General features: G+C 37.8%; 1 long non-coding RNA gene across 1 annotated transcript; it reads left to right on the top strand.

Moving 5' to 3' along the window:
* Positions 1 to 530: 530 nt before the first annotated feature.
* LOC119480785 lies at positions 531 to 18,698 on the top strand. Its single transcript, XR_005205002.1, has 3 exons — positions 531 to 541; positions 2,218 to 2,223; positions 18,464 to 18,698. It is a non-coding gene; the product is annotated as an uncharacterized LOC119480785 (long non-coding RNA).
* Positions 18,699 to 18,787: the final 89 nt, after the last annotated feature.

The raw sequence follows: 18,787 nt of genomic DNA, 5'->3' as shown, positions 1-18,787 counted from the left end.
GTATGGTAACAAGATGTGGCGAGTAGCTATCTAGAGCTTTAATGTCTATATGCATGTTGATTTTAGCACCGTTTCTTTTTAGTTTTTTCATCACCACCTGCCACCCGTTCATCTCCTGTTGGGCGGGTGGGAGCCGGCTAAACCAGCAAACAAAGGATTTTATAATTCTAGCCACGTCTTCAGCAGACCCGTTCACCTCCATACACTATCAAAAAATCATACAGGAAGTTGTGGAATCAACTCAGCTTTTATCATTAGCCTGATCTAAATATATACATTTCATTTTAGGACTTATAAATACGAGTCCTTTGGCCTTTTAACTGGAAATGATGAGAAGAATCAATGAACTGTTTGCATATTAGCATGCTTCCCAGCACACATTGTTTGAGAGCTGAAAGTTTAAAAACTCTCCCTGTTCATTTGTAGTTCAAAGAAAACATAAATGATGTACACTTGTCTTTAAATGTAAAATGAATTTGCCCAGCGCGGTCTCACCAAATGGCAAGTCATTTTGCCTGCATGCCGTTCTTGCTTTTGGTGTGTCATTTGTACGCCATGTAGTCTGTACTGACTGCAATGTAACACATCTGTGTGAATATGCTATGCTCAGAGCTAGTGACGTAGAATAAAAAGTGAGAAAGACTGCTTATGGTGGGTGGGTGGATGGGTCCAACAAACACAGGACTTTCAACCAGTAGACCGGTGTCCGTGTCCCAAAGTGTTGTTGAGTTATTTTGAAGTTACGTTAGTGAGGTTTGTGAAGTGTTTTCCGTACTTATGTTATGTTGTTTCCATATGTATTTTACTTAGTTTACATACTTATTTTAAGCCCAACCATGATGTTTTTCCTAAACCTAACTAAGGGGTTTTGTCGCCTAAACATAACCGTGACCGTTTCACGGCAACAATGTGGCGTCAAATGACACATAAAAAGCCTAAAATGCGTTATCATGATGCGCGGAATGTCCTTAAGGTTGCTCTGCCGATACACTTTAGAATCAGCAGGGTTACTGGGAGCAGGCTTATGTTTAATCTTTTTACACACTCAACCAGCAGCAGGTTCCATGGAAATGTAACAGTTGTTGATTCAACTTATTATCTTAAGTTCATTAGGCTTGTTTACTCAGGTTTAATGAACCTAACTCAGCTGGTTTTACATTGATTTTCACTTAACCGATTGTTCAAGTTCAGTTCAGGTAACTCACGTTTTTAAGGCAGCAGGGAAGTTTAAGTTGAAGCAGCTTTTAACTGTTTTAATTCAACTTATTTTTGAGCTCTTGGGAAATCCGAGCTCCTCTTATCCTCTACAAACAGTCAACAATTTATTATTGATTTTGAAAAGCCAAGAGTTTTTTTTTGTTTGTTTGCTTTTGCTTTCCTTGTTTGCATCCCAGAGTGATTGCTCATCACCAGTGAGAAATGTAGAAATCTTTGTATTTTTATATTTGTATTTGGGAAATTTCTTGAAAAGGCAATATGTGAGACAAGAGAAGGACTAGTTGCTTCTGGTGGTCAACGAACCTCTATGTATTTGCACAACAGCTTCCTTGGTGATGGTGTGAGTTCAGCATCTGCTGACCCTGAAATCCTCTCACGGACATGAATTGAATATCAATAGTCCATGGCCGGACTTCTTTTTTTTTTCCTGCCAGACTGAAAAGAAGCATCACAGCTTAAACCCGGTGTGTCGCTCGCTCATTCAGATGCATAATGAACCCTGCGAGTTCCCCTCAGCCGTGTGCTCTGGCTCAGTTTTCTATTGAAAGTCCAGTTTTCTGTCCCCCCCGGCGCTGCAGCTCATTTTTTTGTGAATGTGTCCGGTGAATAGCAAAGAGGCTGCTTGCACTCCTTTTGCAACGGACCTCTTCTCCCCGTTGACAATGACAAAACTGTGCAGAGGAGACGTGCTTTGCATGACAACACTGAGGAACATAATGTATTTCAGTCTATTCATAGTCGTCATTCTTCATCTTCTGCATGTCGAGTGTTTCCCTCCGAGAGGTTGGAGACTACAGAGCAGAGCAGCTGGGAGGAAAGACATTCCCTATGTGTGGTGTAAGCTTACATACTGCATATGTGTACATGTAATGATTTATCTCCTCTTTACAGGCAGTAAGCAGTTGTACATACTTGTCTGGCGTATACACTACGGTGCAGTGTTTAACATAACGCCTAGTAGTGAAATCACTGCAGTGGACACAGATGGCAGATGTCCAGGTTTTTGTAAGCGAGGCTGCAGAGAGAGCAAGAACAGGGTCCTCACATATCTTCAGTAATACTTTAAAATCCCTAGGATGATGGCCCAATTACTGATTATGTTTTGTCCATCTATGGTCTCTCTATGGTCCCTCCTTCTAGTGCGTCTCATGATCTATGGAGGACGGAACCTGCCAAAATAAACAAATAAATCAATAAATAATTGACTCGATAAATAAATAGATAAATATGTCATTAAATGTAGCAAAAATATTATTAAAAATGAATGTAGCCATTAATTAATTGATAAAAATGTGACATAAATTGATATTTCTGTTTTAATCTGCTTCTTTATTTTTTATTTTTTTATTAATTCCCTAATTTATTTACTCTTCTGTTTAATTCTCCCTTTTATTTATATATTTATTCATGTATTTATTTTGATACATTTTTAAACTTAGTTATTTATTTTAGCATTTATTTATTTTTATTTATTTATTTTTGTATTTAATTTTATGTATTTATATATTGTATATTTATTTATTTTGCATTTATTTATTTTGTATTATTATTATTATTATTTATCTGTTTTTTGCTGTTTCTCCTTGCTTTTTATTTTTTTATTTTTTTTATTTTTCTGTCCCCTCACATAAAAATATTGCTTTGGTTTTATGATTATGTTATGGCATGTTCTCTGGCTTATTCATTGATATAGCATGATGAGAAGATTATGTATCTTGGACAACAGAGTATATTTACGGTCTAAGTGAGTCAACAAACAAATAATAAAAAAAAATCTAAATGCATAGATGCATTATTAAAAAAACAAATATTCAGTTCAGTAACATGTTTTAAAGCAAAGAAAACAGACGGATGGCGCCGCAACCGCCATCGTTTTATGTTCAGTCTGTGAGCGCTTTTTAATCCACTCGATCAGTGCTGAACTCTAGTTTAAATACAAATTGGGATTATGTGAAGTCTTACATAATGTAATCCCTGTAAGGAAAACAGATGAAATCAAATCTGTGTCCGGGTGGAGTTCGTTGGAATTTCATTTTGAATTGAACTCCCTCAGAAAGGTTTTAAAAAAACATGGTGGATACGACCATCATCAATTAACCGTCTGTCAGCAACTATACACTGACCAGATGTGTAGGGACTTTACCTTCATGTATTTCCTCCACATATCCTGCATGTGGACATTTCTCCTCAAGTATACACAAGAGAGCTCAAAAGAAAACAAAACTCTCAACCTAAACATTTACCAGATCATTCTTATCATTCTTCCTCAGTGCCTCTTGATAGCCATTACAGTGCAACGTTTCACTGCACACCATCCGAGTCATCAGGCATAATATCCCACATGTTTGGGTTTAGGAGGAAAAATAGTCCTGACTGAATAAAGCAATTAAGGAACACAGATGTGTACTTTGTCATCGTTTGTGTCTGTAACGTAACCCGCTCCGATTACATAAAACATTGTCCCAAATCCAGTCGCTCCGAATGAATCATCTGGTCTCAGTTTGTGTATTTTTGGAGCCCGTCTGTCAGAGAAGCCTGTTGGGCACAGGAAGAGGACAGAGGAGGTCAGAGCCCTTTGCTGTTGTAGGAGAGAGCCGCACAGTTATAATTCCCCATGTCAAATGTTTTCTCATACCACTCATCCATCACAATCCCTGCCGTCAGACCAAATGTGCTCCGTATCTTGGGGCCAGCATGCCTCTCTGTTTGTGTGACTGCAAAATGACCCCAAAGGCACAGGATGTACTTGTTTCTGTGTAATGACATAATTAATGTTAGCTAGTAATTACAGTCTAAAGTGGAGCAGGTGAACAAGCAAACTAAAATGTACATGAAGAAATCTTTGTGTCAAATGAGCGAGCAGCACAAGATGTTCTTTGTGGCAATTTATTAGGTGTAGAATAGAGAGGCAGTCCTCAAGTCCCGCCCCTTCCGGTGGACGACCATGGGACCTTATTTCGGAAAAAATATGAACGGTAGTCAACAGCAAGAGACAAATATTGTTTGATCCAGTTTGAATATTTCTGACTTTTTTTTTTTACTTTTTTGGGACAATTTTTGGACCTTTTTTTGACTTTTTTTTGTAATTTTTTGACATTTTTTCGGATATTTTCTGGACTTTTTTTTTTACTTTTTTGGACATTTTTTAGACATTTTTCAGACATTTTTTTACTGTTTTTGAGACATTTTTCAGACTTTCTTTTACTGTTTTTTAGACATTTTTCAGACATTTTTTTACTGTTTTTGAGACATTTTTCAGACTTTTTTTCGGACATTTTTCGGACATTTTTTTTTTAAACTTTTTTGGGACATTGTGTGATCCATGGTGCAAAATGTCTGAAAAAAACTAAATAAAGCAAAAAAAAAAAAATCCAGAAAAAAGTCTGAAAAATGTAAAAAAAAAAAAAAAAGTAAAAAACAATGTCAGAAAAATGTCAGAAATATGTTCAAACGGGATCAAAAACATATTTGTCTTTTGCTGTTGACTACCGTTCATATTTTTTCTGAAATAAGGTCCCATGGGTTCCAGCGTAAATGTCGAGACTTCACCTCTCTATTCTGTGCATGATGTTGTAGCAATCTGTCCTTCTTTGTATACTTGTTGTCATTTCCTTTTCCCCCAATTCATTTTAGCTGAATGTCACAATTCCCCTGAGTTGATCGGTGGGTGATTCAGATCACCTGTTGTGCAGGATGAGGAGACTGGTGCCTAATTAAGAATTGAGAGCAGCTTGGTGCATTTTCCCTCTTGGCCAATCAGGGTGTGACGACGCCCTTCCTTTAGGGATTAATAGAGGCAGGGGATCTGGGCACTCTGATCCTTCCTCGACACAATGCAGACCTCATTTTAGCAGGTTCAGCCAGAAACTCTGACTCTTTAGGCCCTTTTGAAACTTTTTTGCTGTCTTAAGTTTTCTGATTGAGGGTGATATTGAGCTGAAACCTAGCTGTAGTGAATATTAAAGGTGACATATCATGCTCATTTCCAGGTTCATACTTGTATTTTGGGTTTCTACTAGAGCGTGTTTACATGCTTTAATGTTAAAAAAAACACATTATTTTTCTCATACGGTCTGTCTGAATACACCTGTATTCACCCTCTGTCTGAAACGCTCTGTTTTAGCGCCTGTCTCTTTAGGACATCCTCCTGAAAAAGCCCAGTCTGCTCTGAATGTCTTGTTGAATCACATGTTTTCTGATCGAGGCAGCCCACAAAAAACTGACAGAGTTGTCTTATTTCACAGTTTGTGGGTTGGTAAGCACTCCAGATACCCAAATGTATGTGCACAAGCACTGAAAAAGAGTTTTTCATGATATGTCCTCTTTAAAGAACACCTTTCCACTAGGTTACCTGCGTCAGTGCAGATATTAGTGCTATTTGTGCAAGCATTTGTGCCTCTTTAATGTGTTATTTCACCTTAACAACATTCATAGGAGACATGGTTAAATATAGGACGGTATCATCTGCAAAACAGACCAAAGATACAGATATAGACAGACTGAGGGTACAGACAAAGATGGATCAAGGATGAACCTTGGTTTTATTCATTAGCATATACCAGCTAAAGCCTCAGTACTTCCAGTCCATGCAAAACCACCCAAACCAACAGATAATAATTTGTTTATTTGGATATTCTGGTCAGCATTTAAATCCCTTTTTTGGATAGCCATGAATAGAAGCACAGTGACGCATGCTAGCAGCAGTCTACACAGAGTCATTCATCAGAGAGGTGGCAGCTGTGACTTCCCTGTAGCTCTATATAAAGCCTGATTATTGTGAATACAAGATAAGACTCACTCATAGAGACACATAGAACTGAAACTGAATTGTCGATATCAGGATGATATGAAAAGTAAATAATAATAACATACTGTTCCACCTTCTTCTGATGAATTATGAGATGTACTGTAAATCGTGAGAGCAGGTGGGAACAATGAACACAACAAACAACTGGGGTATAAATAATTCCTTCTCAGTTAGATTTTCTCACATTTAGGCTTATAAAAGCATCACAACCCTCATGTGCTAGGCAGAAAACATATTGATTTCTAGATGTAGCAGATCCACGTCCTAGAACACTGTAAGAAGACACACTGATGGCCTGTAGAAATAAACAACCTGGACAGTTTCCAAAAGCTTTCATGAGAACTTTTTGCAGATTGAAAGAATCCTGTTCAGTCACATTTTGCTTTTCATGCATCTTTATTTGTTCATTCCCAACTGAACTGAAAAATAACCAGGCCGCCAGGAGCTTTTAGATTTGGCTAGGGCTTCCTTTCTAATGACTTCCAATAGTTCATTAACAAGAATAAGGTTTTTGTCTGTCCTTTATTTGGAATATCACATATGGGCCAAGGCAATCACCAACATGATCAGGCTGGTCTCATACACATGGTCATAGCTATGCCTACAACAAGTAATGCACTATAATTTGTGTGTGTCCCACAAAGTCAATGTGTACGATTCACGTAATTGTGAAACTGGAAATATAAAGCGCGACAAACATTGTGTCCTGAGTGAAACCAGAAGTCCACGTTGATTTATTTGCCACGTAACTTGCATGCTTAAAGGAACTGTTTGTAACTTCCGCTGACCAGACAAAGGTCTCCACGAAGGTCTCCATGAATGAGCGATGCTCGTTCTTGTCTATGTAGAGCGAGCACAAGCGCGAGCCCGACGCTGACTTTCGTTGACTTCGCGGCCACAGGTGTCGCTGTTAACAAGCAATTCTGATACTTGCAATAAGTCCCTTTAGGTAACGACACTTCTGGAGATATTTTAACCCAAACCACGATCTTTTCCTAAACCTAACTAAGTAGTTTTGTTGCCTAAACCTAAGGAAGTTGTTTCTTGTGAAGGCAGAAGTTTATTTTGCAAAGACAGTATGCATATAACGAGTGGAAATTGATACGAGTTGCTTGGCATTTGTAGGAAAACCCACGAAAAAGGAGGAATAACTTTTTGCATGATGGCTCCCTTTTAAACAAGGGAGAGGGGAAGATATTCTGTCCTAAATAAATACATAAATAATCATAAAATACACATCAAATCCCCATTCAAACAAACAAAAAAATAAGTGAGTTTTGTAATTATTTTTACAAGTATGGTGGTTTCTGACAGCCCCGACATGAACAACTGTATCATCTGTCATTCATCCATGTATTTATTGCTTATACCCACTTATAAATACTCCGGGTCACATGGGGGTTTTGCTGCCTCACAGTACGGGAAATCCTGGCGAGGTCATCGGGTCATCACAGGGATCAGATGATGCAGACTGATAACTTTACTGTCGCTGACACCAGTTGCTCCACCGCTGAGCGGTGTGTATGATGGATTACTGTTGATCACTTAGCAGCACTCAGTACTGGATAAAGCTCATGCTTCATACTGGAGCTGCACATGATACTGTATGTCTGCATGAAGTACGTCTGCTGACACTGGATCAGCTCTGAAGGTTGCACTTTAACACCGATGAGCCATTCAGTAGCAATAAACTAAAGAATACTGATAAAGCTGATATCCGTACTGGTCTGATTGATATATTATATTTGCCTGTGTAAAGCAATATATTATCCTCTGAAGGCTGAATGGCATAATGAGTGCCGCTCTCATGTAGAGTATTTGGCAAACGTGACATCTGGGATGACAAGGGAAATAAATATGTCGAGGAGAGGACATGTAAAGATAGTACAGGCTCAGTTACCGAACATGCTCGTGAAAGGGTTCAAGAAAAATGTTTTTCCCATCGTAGAGACGTCATAAAACAGGCTCAAATTAATACTGATGTCTTATATGACCTACATAAGTAAACAAAACCATCAGTTAGAAGATTGACTGACAAGCATTAAGAATAACTATGTAGAAATAGCCAGACGAAATTATGCAGGTTCACCAGAAACTCCTTCATCAGACTCCAGCTGGGTCAGTAACGACCAGCCCAACGCAGACAGACCCAGATCCGGCTTCACTGCCGCCTTTGACCTGCAGTCGGATCTCCGGCGGGAGCCAACAGTGACACCACGCTGCTGGAGGCCCAGGCCGTATTGCTGGGCCTGCTGGAGGGAAGGGAGCTACGGGAGAACCAGAACCAGGGCCAAACGGGGAAATCAGATCCTGCTGCAGTAAAATGAGAGGTTTTGTAAAGGGACTCAGGTGCTCGGAAACATTTCCGCTTTTGTCCACAGGTACCGCCAAAGTCAACACAAAATGAGAGTTCCTTGTGGTAACTTTTAAGGAACAAAAAGCAAGACGTTTACTGCCAGATCAGCCCGTTCTCATTCCCAGGGTGTCAAATACCGAGGCTTTGTCACAGCTCGGGAAAAGAAACACTTTTGTCCACAACGACCGCCAAAATCGACACAAAATTAAAGTTCCTTGTGGTAACATTAAGGAACAAAAAACAAGATGTTTACTGCCAGATTGCACAAAATGATAAAATTATTTATGGTGATGATTTGTGCACCAAATTGATTTAAAGCAGGAAGTCTGCAGTGATCTATAAACTGTTTCATATTGATTGCAGTGCTGATTATGTTAGAGGTATATAAAGACTGATGAAACCTCTGAAATCCTCAGGTAGTATGAGGGGTTTCCCAGTTTGTGAGTTTATTTTATGAATGATCATTCTCTCATGAAAACAAAATGTTCCATATGTGTTACCTCACAGCTATAATAATAAAAACATTGAGACGAGAGTTTGATGTGTAATATCAGTGGAGTTCCCTTTAATAAATGGCTTATCAGTTGTAAAGTAATAACAATAATACCATAAAAGACAATTTCTTTGCTAAGGTGCTGAGATTTCTGTCTGTTTGTTGTTTTGTTTTCGGTACCCTGTTAAAAAACAAAAGAGTGCCAACCTCTTGGCATTTGAAACGCTCCCGGTTCTCCCTGACCTACTTGCAGTTTGAGCAGCTCAAAGATGGAGGGCAACGACATGAGCGAATATGTTTGTTATGAAGCCAAAACAAGAGAAAACGAGGGAAAGCAGTTGTAGAATTGTAAAGATGTGAATGTTTTATTTATGCACAGGGAAACATCAGAGACTTGTAAATGTTGTGGCAATTCCTCAATCCCCAGTTGAAGTCTCAGTTGCCTAATTTGCCTTTTAATTGAACCAAATTTCATGCAAGCTTTTTAATAAAGTATAATTTATGCAACGGCGTCTCTTGGTACAGTCCACTAAATAAATAAAACACCACCCGTTCATCCCAAATCCATGATACTAGATAATACGCACAGACTTTTACAGTGAAATATGATTCTGTATCTCATGCTGCTATAAATGTCATAAAGCAGCCATTAAAACAGGCCACCCTCGTCCCAGAAGGAGCTCTGGAGGAGGAGTATTGACTCCTTGAGACAGCTCTATAAATAGATGTTTCCTGGGGCTCATAGCGGGGCTCTAATGACTGTCTGCTCACCCTCAAAGGGCAACACAACCTACATCCACCACACTGCCATCTTGCGACTATCCTGAATTATCTCTTTGATGGACAGAGCCAGAACACATTAACAGCTTCTGACACCGGTCCTGTTCTTTGCTGTGACAAAGTGACACAGAGGTTTAGCTGTGATGATTAAAGCTGCCACGAAGATGAAACAGCGAAGATCAAAAAGGTGGATATGAACTGAAAGGTGGATATCTGCAGAAAGCTGATTAATGCTTCTGGTGCTTCTCTTCTGGTTTATTTCAGATTAATTAAAGGCGTTGTAAATTAATTTTCTCAATCAGCTTCTTTCTAGGAGGGATGAGGTTTTAAATGAGCAGCAATATTCTGCAAAAGTTTCTATTTATTGATGGATATTTGAGGTTGCAAAACAATACATTTTCAGGGGCTTTTAATTTTGTTTGGTATTTTTTTTTTTTCACCACTAGACCAGATCTAAGACTTCTACCCCTATACTCTACTTTCATTGGCTAGCTAGACCCTGTTTAAAGGTCAGTTCACCTATTTATCAAAACAAATACTTAATAAAAATAAAATAAAATAATGCAAAATAAACTGAAATAAAATAAAATAATTAAAAAAAAATGAAATAAGGTAAGATAAAACAAAATAAAATAAAAATACATTTGTAAATAAAATAAAAAAGCATTTGTTAATAAAATAAAATAATGTAAAATTAAATAAAATAAGATAAGATAAAATAGAATAAAATAGAATAAAATAAAATAAAAACACATTTGTAGAACATTTTTATAATGTAAAATAAAGTGAAATAAAATAAAACAAAACAAAATAAAAATGAAATAAATTAAAATAAGATAAAATAAAATAAAATAAACATACATTTGTAAAAAAAAAAAAAAAATGTCTCAGTTTATATTTACATAACACAAGCCGAACTGCATTGGTCTGACAATAAAGTTGTTTTTTATGGTGGAGTGTTGCTGGAGGTTTGACTTGATTTTAGTTTTGTGAATTTAAGTGAAAGTCTAGAATAAAGAATGCAGATCAATCTCAGGTTTAAGACAAATTACAAAATCTGTAATATCGTGTTACTGTGAGACTCATGATTACCAACGGAGAGATTTAGCTCTCTGCATGCCGGGTCAAACATAAACCGTACGTTAACAACTGGACAGCAGATTTGAGCCCCTGTAGGGAGCTGTTATGTAACGTGAACCTTGTTTTTTCAAAAAACATGTTGTACAGTTTAGATAAATGAGGGAGGAAACACTCATTAATCAACTCTGGACAACCTTTAAATGACCTTCCAGTTCTTACATCTTTGTGCTGATTTCTCCAGAGTAAACGAAAACTCGTGAGAAGAAAGGCTTTAGCCCAATTATGAAAGGACCTGATGTGGCGAGGCTAAATGTTGCTGTGTGTTTCAGTCAACAGTCCAGCAGTGAGATAAGGGAGTCCATCATCTGGTCTGTAACAAGCCAACGATTTCAAAAGAAGACTGTAATTATGACGGTATAGAGATCGGTATCTCAGGGAAATGTTGCAGCAGTTGAAAAAGCCATTACGAGTCTGAGATTGGATCAGTAAAGAGGAACGGTCCGAGCAAATGAATGGCACCGTTTATGTGTTATGTAAGCACTCAAAGAGGTGAGGGAGGCTAAGAGGGTGAGAAACTAAATACAGAAGCGTGACGGGGGGGGGGGCAGCAGAAAGAGCCAGACTAAACAGAAACATGAGTGATGGACATGAAGGTTTGTCTGTACAGTAAAGGTGAGACAGAAGAGGAGGAGATGTTTATCACGTCCCACAGCTTCAGATAGTTTGAGGTTTTGTAGATGAGAGCTCTCACTGTAAAACCAGACTGCAGGTCGCCTTAGTGTGTGTGTGCGTGTGTGTGTGGGTGTGTGTTTGTGTGTGTGTGTGTGTGTGTGTCGGGGGAGGCAGTGACCTTGTAAAGATATTGTTATAATGTAAACAGTGGGGCTGCTTGCTCTGCCAGCTTTGCTACTGACCTGTTAAAGGGCAAGAACAGGAGTTTATTTAACATAGCTATTCTCTAAATCACTGTTTATTGTTGAGCGTTCAGGCTAATGTCTAAAGTCAGTCTTCAGAAAATCTCCTTAACACTGTTATATGAAAAGGCCTTTCTCACATATCACTACATTTAATTGTCAGGATATTTAAAGTCATATGTCATACTAGCTTGTCGGGAAGGAGGTTAAATAACGTTCCAAAGTTACGCTAAATTTTGGCAAGGAAAAACTGTCATGGCCATTTTCAAAGGGGTCCCCTGACCTCTGACCTCAAGATATGTGAATGAAATAGGTTCTATGGGTACCCACGAGTCTCCCCTTTACAGACATGCCCAACTATGATAATCACATGCAGTTTGGAGCAAGTCATAGTCAAGTCAGCACACTGACACACTGACAGCTGTTGTTCCCTGTTGGGCTGCAGTTTGCCATGTTATGATTTGAGCATATGTTTTATGCTAAATGCAGTACCTGTGAGGGTTTATAGACAATATGTGTCATTGTTTTGTGTTTTTGATTGATTTCCAATAATAAATATATACATATATTTGCATAAAGCAGCATATTTGTCCATTCCTATGTTGATAAGAGTATTAAATACTTGACAAATCTCCCTTTAAGGTTCATTTTGAACAGATAAAAAATGTGCGATTAATTTGCAATTAAATATTTGAATCGATTGACAGCCCTAGTTTTCTCATTATGACACTCTGAATCTTTGTTTTGAAGTGCAATGTAAATAAAGTATGCTATTATTTGTTATGTATTTATCACTATCTTTGTTATTATTGCTCTGACTTTGAGTTTGACGTGATGAAAGACATTCAGAGTAGATGTGCAATATTAATGATGGATTTCTACAAAATGCCAATTATAGTCTAATCACATTTCATAAAGTAAGAGGTAGTTTAGTCTATCATTTTACACATTTCTTTGATGTGTTTTGTTAAAATCAACAGGTTCATTATTTTTAAGTCACCAACCTGCACAAACATAAGATGTTCTCACTTGTTTATTTGTGTTTTCTCCCTCCTGTATAAAAATAAAAAACTGCATCCTCCTGCTTTCCATCTGCCAAAGTAGAGTTAATAGTCCCATTTTAGCTAATGGATTGTTCTCATAGTTTATTCAGAGCATCCTCCCGCCTCTCCATTGTCTTTGGCCTCTGGGAAGCTGCTAATGCGGCGCCAGTAATAGCTTATAGGTAAACTGTTATGTCTCATGTTTTCTTGCCTCTAATGACAAAACAGTAGCACATCAACAATAGCAAACAGAAGAGGGGGAGAAACACAAGCAGATTGTCATTGTGTCATATTATAAATTAAAAAATAATGGCATTAAAAGGCACAAGCTATCCTGGATAGTCAAATGTTCACCACAGAGCACCTGTTACATAACAAGATGATTTACCGAGGCGATCCCAATAAATCATGGTGTTATACAGTATATGATGAATTAATAAACAGCCACTTACAACCACTTCCTGTGCCACTTGCCACCACTAGTTGCTTAAATAAACAAGGAAAAGGAAGGGAAGTGGAGGGTCGTGAGGATACAATCAGTATAAGTGCAGACAAATTTGATTCGGACTCCTGGGTGTTTTCTAATCCAATTATGAAACACCTCAATCTGTCTTTGTTCAGCACATACATGCCTCCCCTCACCCGTACACTCCTTTGCTGACGGGTCTCCCAGAGAAAAGGGAAGGAAATGTTCGCCTTATGCAATCAGCTGATGACCGGCACCGTGTTTCCTGTTCTAATGACCTTCTGTCCACCGCTGTGACCCCACGGTGTGCTGGGATAACGTCTGTAACGTATGAATGAACCATTCATGGTGTTGTGGTGAACTTTGATGGGTCGTTTGTGTTTACAGCAAATTATTTGCCAGCCGAATGAGATCTCAGCCAAGGACACGATTTACCCAAATACCAACCTGTTAATCTGTCTATAGACATAACACAGTAACACAGGGTGTCAAAGTAAAACAGGCTCCTCAGATGATTCACGCTGGTAGACGGTTGTTGGCTGCCACCTGCTGGAGAGACCAACACTGAGGAATGATGGGATGATTTTTTTAATTTTTTAATATTATTGCACTGAACATGACTCAATAGCAACACGATCGGAAATGGGAAAGGCCCCAAGTGTATTCTTAAATTGTCCAAAAATAAATAAACTAATAAACTAAATAAATTACAGAATTATGGACCTGAATGGCTATTTGTTAGTGTTGGTAATATATTTGGTATCTTAAAAACATGACAATAAAACAAAATGCCCTGCCAAACTTGGAGGTTTTTATTTATTTATTTTTGCATATAATAATTTTGTAATTTTTACTTTGCTGTTTTTATAAAAACAAGAAAAACAACAAGAAAAACAAAAAGACGAAAAAGAAAAATATATTTTTTTTTTACGTTAAAAGAGTCACAGTTTATTTGTTTTATTATTTATATTTATTATTTATTTATTTATTTATTTATTTATTTATAAAAATAATTATTTTGTAATATTTACTTTCCTGTTAGTTATACTGTATATTATTATTATTGAAAAATATCATAGTTTAGATCGAAATAAACAAATAAGTAAAAATAGAAAAAATGTGTATTAACAGTAACAACAAGAAAAACAAGAAAAATAAGAAAAAAACAATAATAATAACATTAACAACAGCAACAACAAGAAAAAGGAAAAAAGAAAGTCAGGAAAATTAATACAAAATAAAAGAATTACGTTAAAAAGAGTCAGAGCTTATATGTACATAAATAAAGAAATTAATAGTTCTCTTTTTAGTTAGTGTAAACTTTGCTTCCCACCCGTCCGGCGCAGCTCGGATTAATAATCGAACACACTCACCACAGAGGGCGGACCCAAATTTACAGCTAAACCAATCAGTGACGTCCGAGAGCCATGAGGTCGCAGCTGATTGGCTGAAATCCCAGCCCAGGTAATATACTCCTTATATTCAGCTGTCTAAATAGATTATGTAATTAATTTAGTTAAGTGGTAAGCTAGTTAACTGCTACTAGTTAATAATACAAGTTTTCTTTTCCTTATTTGAGAGCAAACTAGTTTATTTTTTCTTTGCCTTATTTGAGAGTAAACTAGTATATTTATTTTGTAGTAATGTCAAGTTGCTGTGTCATGGTTCATATCACACCCATCATGTGAGTCAACCAACTCTGATTTCTCAACATCCTCAGAAACCTGTTCCGGGCTGCCTGGTCCTCTGCTGAGAGACTGGATGACAACACTGTGCTCATCACTGGAGCCAACACTGGGATTGGTAAAGAGACAGCCATCGACCTGGCTAAGAGAGGTGAGTCTGTCTGACACACCTACAAACTCATGCAACTTTCAGGACTATTTTTTTTTTGCTGTGTCATGCTTAGTCTAAAGGCAAGCTAATTTGTACAGCACATTTCAGCTGCAGGGCAATTCAAAGTGCTTTACACAACAATTCAAGAACATTGCTACAAAGTGCAAAAGAACATTAAGACACAATTAAAACACTTATAAAAACATTAAAGATTAGAAAATAAAAACAAGCTAAAATAGAATATAACACACAACAGTAAAAGCTCTAGTGCAGTATAAGATCATTATTTGATTTAATGAAAGGCAGCAGCAAACAGGAAAGTTTTACGCTTTGATTTAAAAGAATATAGAATAGAATAAAATAGAAAGCTTTATTGTCATTGTATTAAATACAACGAGATTCACTGTTGCCACTTCTGGTCAGTGCTTTAAAACAAATACTTGACACGACTAAAAAACAAGACTGTGTAAAACACACACAGTTATAAAGTAAATAAAACAGGTAAATAGAAAAAGAACTCAGAGTTGGAGTCCTGCAGGTTTCTGAGAGCTTGGTCCAAATATTTGGTGCATAAAAACTGAATGCTGCCTCTGCATGTTTAGTTCTGACTCTGGGGACACTAAGCAGACCTGATCCAGATGACCTGAGAGGTCTGGATGGCTCATAACACAGCAGAAGATCAGAAATGTATTTTGGCCCTAAACCGTTTAGTGCTTTGTAAACCAGCAGGAGTATTTTGAAATCAATTCTCTGAGAGACAGGGAGCCAGTGTAGAGACCTCAGAACTGGACTGATGTGATCCACTTTCTAGGTCTTAGTGAGGACTCTAGCAGCAGCGTTCTGAATCAGCTGCTGCTGTTTGATCCATTTTTTAGGAAGACCAGTAAAGACGCCGTTACAGTAGTCAAGCCGGCTGAAGATAAATGCATGGACTAGTTTTTCCAAATCCTGCTGAGACATCAGTCCTCTAATTCTTGCTGTATTCTTCAGGTGATAGAAGACTGTCTTTGTAATTGTCTTAATATGGCTGTTAAAGCTCAGGTCAGAGTCCATGACTACACCAAATTTCTTTTTACTACATCAGGTATATTACTGGTTGTTTTATCAGCTCTAAACTGGGTATCATTTCACATTTTTTGGATATGATATGGTACAAATAATACCTTAGTTTCTGTACTAATATCAAAACAATACTTTTGATGTGGTCCAGGTTTATATTTTCTCTCTAGTATGAAATACAGTACACATAATATACACATTTTGTCACTAGGGGGTGCTGTTCACCCATATGCATGTTTATTTAGGCATTGCTCATGCTGTTGTATCTCACTGCTGTTTATTGTTTTCTGTTCAGGGGCAAAGGTCATCATTGCGTGCAGGGACATGGATCGAGCGCAGGCCGCTGTGAAAGAAGTCATCGAAAAGTCGGGCAACGAAAATGTTGTTTGCATGAAACTTGACTTGGCAGACAGCAAGTCGATTAGAGAGTTCGCTGAAGCCGTCAAAAAAGGTTAACCCATTTATTCCATAGAGAAATATACACATAAAGGGACTTTTAAAGACAAACATTTAACTCGTTAATGTCCTTTTCTACAGGAGAGCCGAAGCTCAACATCCTCATCAACAACGCTGGTGTGATGGTTTGTCCTTATGGGAAGACAGCAGATGGCTTTGAGATGCAGATCGGGGTCAATCACTTTGGTAAAATAAAACTATGTAGTCTCTTACCTGTATAATAATGAGGAAAGGAGTTAAAGATGTGAATCAAGAATGGACTTAATACACCAACAAGTGTCTGAAATATTTAATCGCGATCAATCTCATGATCGTCCATAGTTAATCGTGATTAATCGCACATTTTTTATCTGTTCTAAATGTACCTTAAAGGGAGATTTGTCAAGTATTTAATACTCTTATCAACATGGGAGTGGACAAATATGTTCGCTTTATGTAAATGTATGTATATATTTATTATTGGAAATCTTATTGGAAAAATGAACAACAGGAACAACAAGAACGACTACCCAACTCTGGAAATGGGACCATCCGGGGAGCACGGGAATGCACCATTAATCTGCCAAGCGAGTCTGATTCAATCAGTCCTCGCTCGTTCATTCACTGCCATTATATTTTATAATCAATTATTTTCCAACATTAAATCAATGTGATGCTTGAAGCCATAAAACATTGGCGATAAATATTAGGTTAGAAATTACAACATTTGCCCGATTTAACGTGACCTCCGGTATAAACCATGCATACTTCCGGTCTTCTATCCGAATACAGGTACAGGAAAAAATCATTTTGTTGGTTGAACAGATACAGATAATGATGTCTCTGTACAACTCTAATTTATCAGGCTGATCTCATACACTGTTTGTAGCTATACCTACAAAAAGTAATGCACTGTAATTTGCGTACATCCCACGAAATCAATTGGTTTGTAATTACCGTAATCGTGAACCAGGAATTATAAATGGCGGCAAACGCCACGTGGGGAGGAGGTCATGGTGAATGGATGGGTCAAAAAACACCAGACTTTCACTCAGGAAACCGGCATTTGTGTCCCGTGTGGAACCAGAAGTCAACGTCAATTTATTTGTCACGTAAGTTGAAAAAGAAAAATTCTTTGGAATATGTTTCCTCACAAGTAATGATTGCACAATGACCGACCAACTGGTACAAGGAAGTAATCAGTTAAATTGGAATTTAAAGGCTTCGACTGTCTGATATTAGCAGGAAGGTTATTCCAGAGGAAGGGGACATGATAGGAACTCTGGGGACAGACCGGAGTCCTGTATTCTGAGAGAGGACAGGACAGGACAGGATGCAATATTGGAATAGGTGAAAATAACTCATTTATACTGCATGCATAAAACTAAATGTCTTTTGACTAGAACCAATTTTCATTCAGATCTTGAGGTCAGAGGTCAAGGGACCCCTTTGAAAATGGCCATGACAGTTTTCCCTTTCCAAACTTTTGCCTAATTTGCAGCGTTATTTAACCTCCTTCCCGACATGCTAGCATGACATGGTTGGTACCAATGGATTCCTCAGGTTTTCTAGTTTCATATGATGCCAGTATCTTCACTCTGTTGAGTCCGCTACAGCCTCTTAAAAACAGTAGTGTTGGCGGTCTCAGAGGCTTTGATAATTATTTTTTAGGGGTGCTGAAATGAAATTTAGGGGTGCTTGAGCATCCACCCTGACCTCCTCTCTACATGGCGTTTGTCGCTTTTTATACTTCCTTGTTGACAATCACATGGATTACATACAAATTGATTTTGTGGGATATATATGAATAACAGTGCATTACTTTTCTTTGGTTTAGCTCTGAACGGTGTATGAGAACAGCCTGCGCCCATTGTAGCTAACTTGTACTTTAAAGGTTGGACAGGTTCACTGGTATAAATATGTGGAAAATGAGGAAATAGTCTCAATAGACACACCCATGGTGTGGTACAAGGCAGCGTTTATTTGAAAAATGAGGCCTGACAGGTAGTGATTGCGCAATGAGCCAGAGCATCTCTGTTCTCTATATAAAGGCAGCTAACTTGTGGTCTAGTACAACAGAATTCAGAAGACCAGCTGACTTCTTACTGCCGATCACCGACTGTCAACAGACACGTAAGTCTTTAAGAATTTATTATTTTCTTGACGTGGACGATTCATTTTTCTATCTCAGATCATGCACTGGTCAATTTTGAGATTTTGGGCTATTTTTTCTTCTTTCAGACTAGTGGAAAGAAAACATCCAAAAAATACATTTAGGTGTTTATTTTACTACTTTCTCT

This window comes from Sebastes umbrosus, chromosome 21, assembly GCF_015220745.1.
Source record: "Sebastes umbrosus isolate fSebUmb1 chromosome 21, fSebUmb1.pri, whole genome shotgun sequence".
Lineage (NCBI taxonomy): Eukaryota > Metazoa > Chordata > Actinopteri > Perciformes > Sebastidae > Sebastes > Sebastes umbrosus.
Note: the sequence above shows the minus strand (reverse complement) of the source record. Positions and strands in the feature narration are given on the sequence as shown.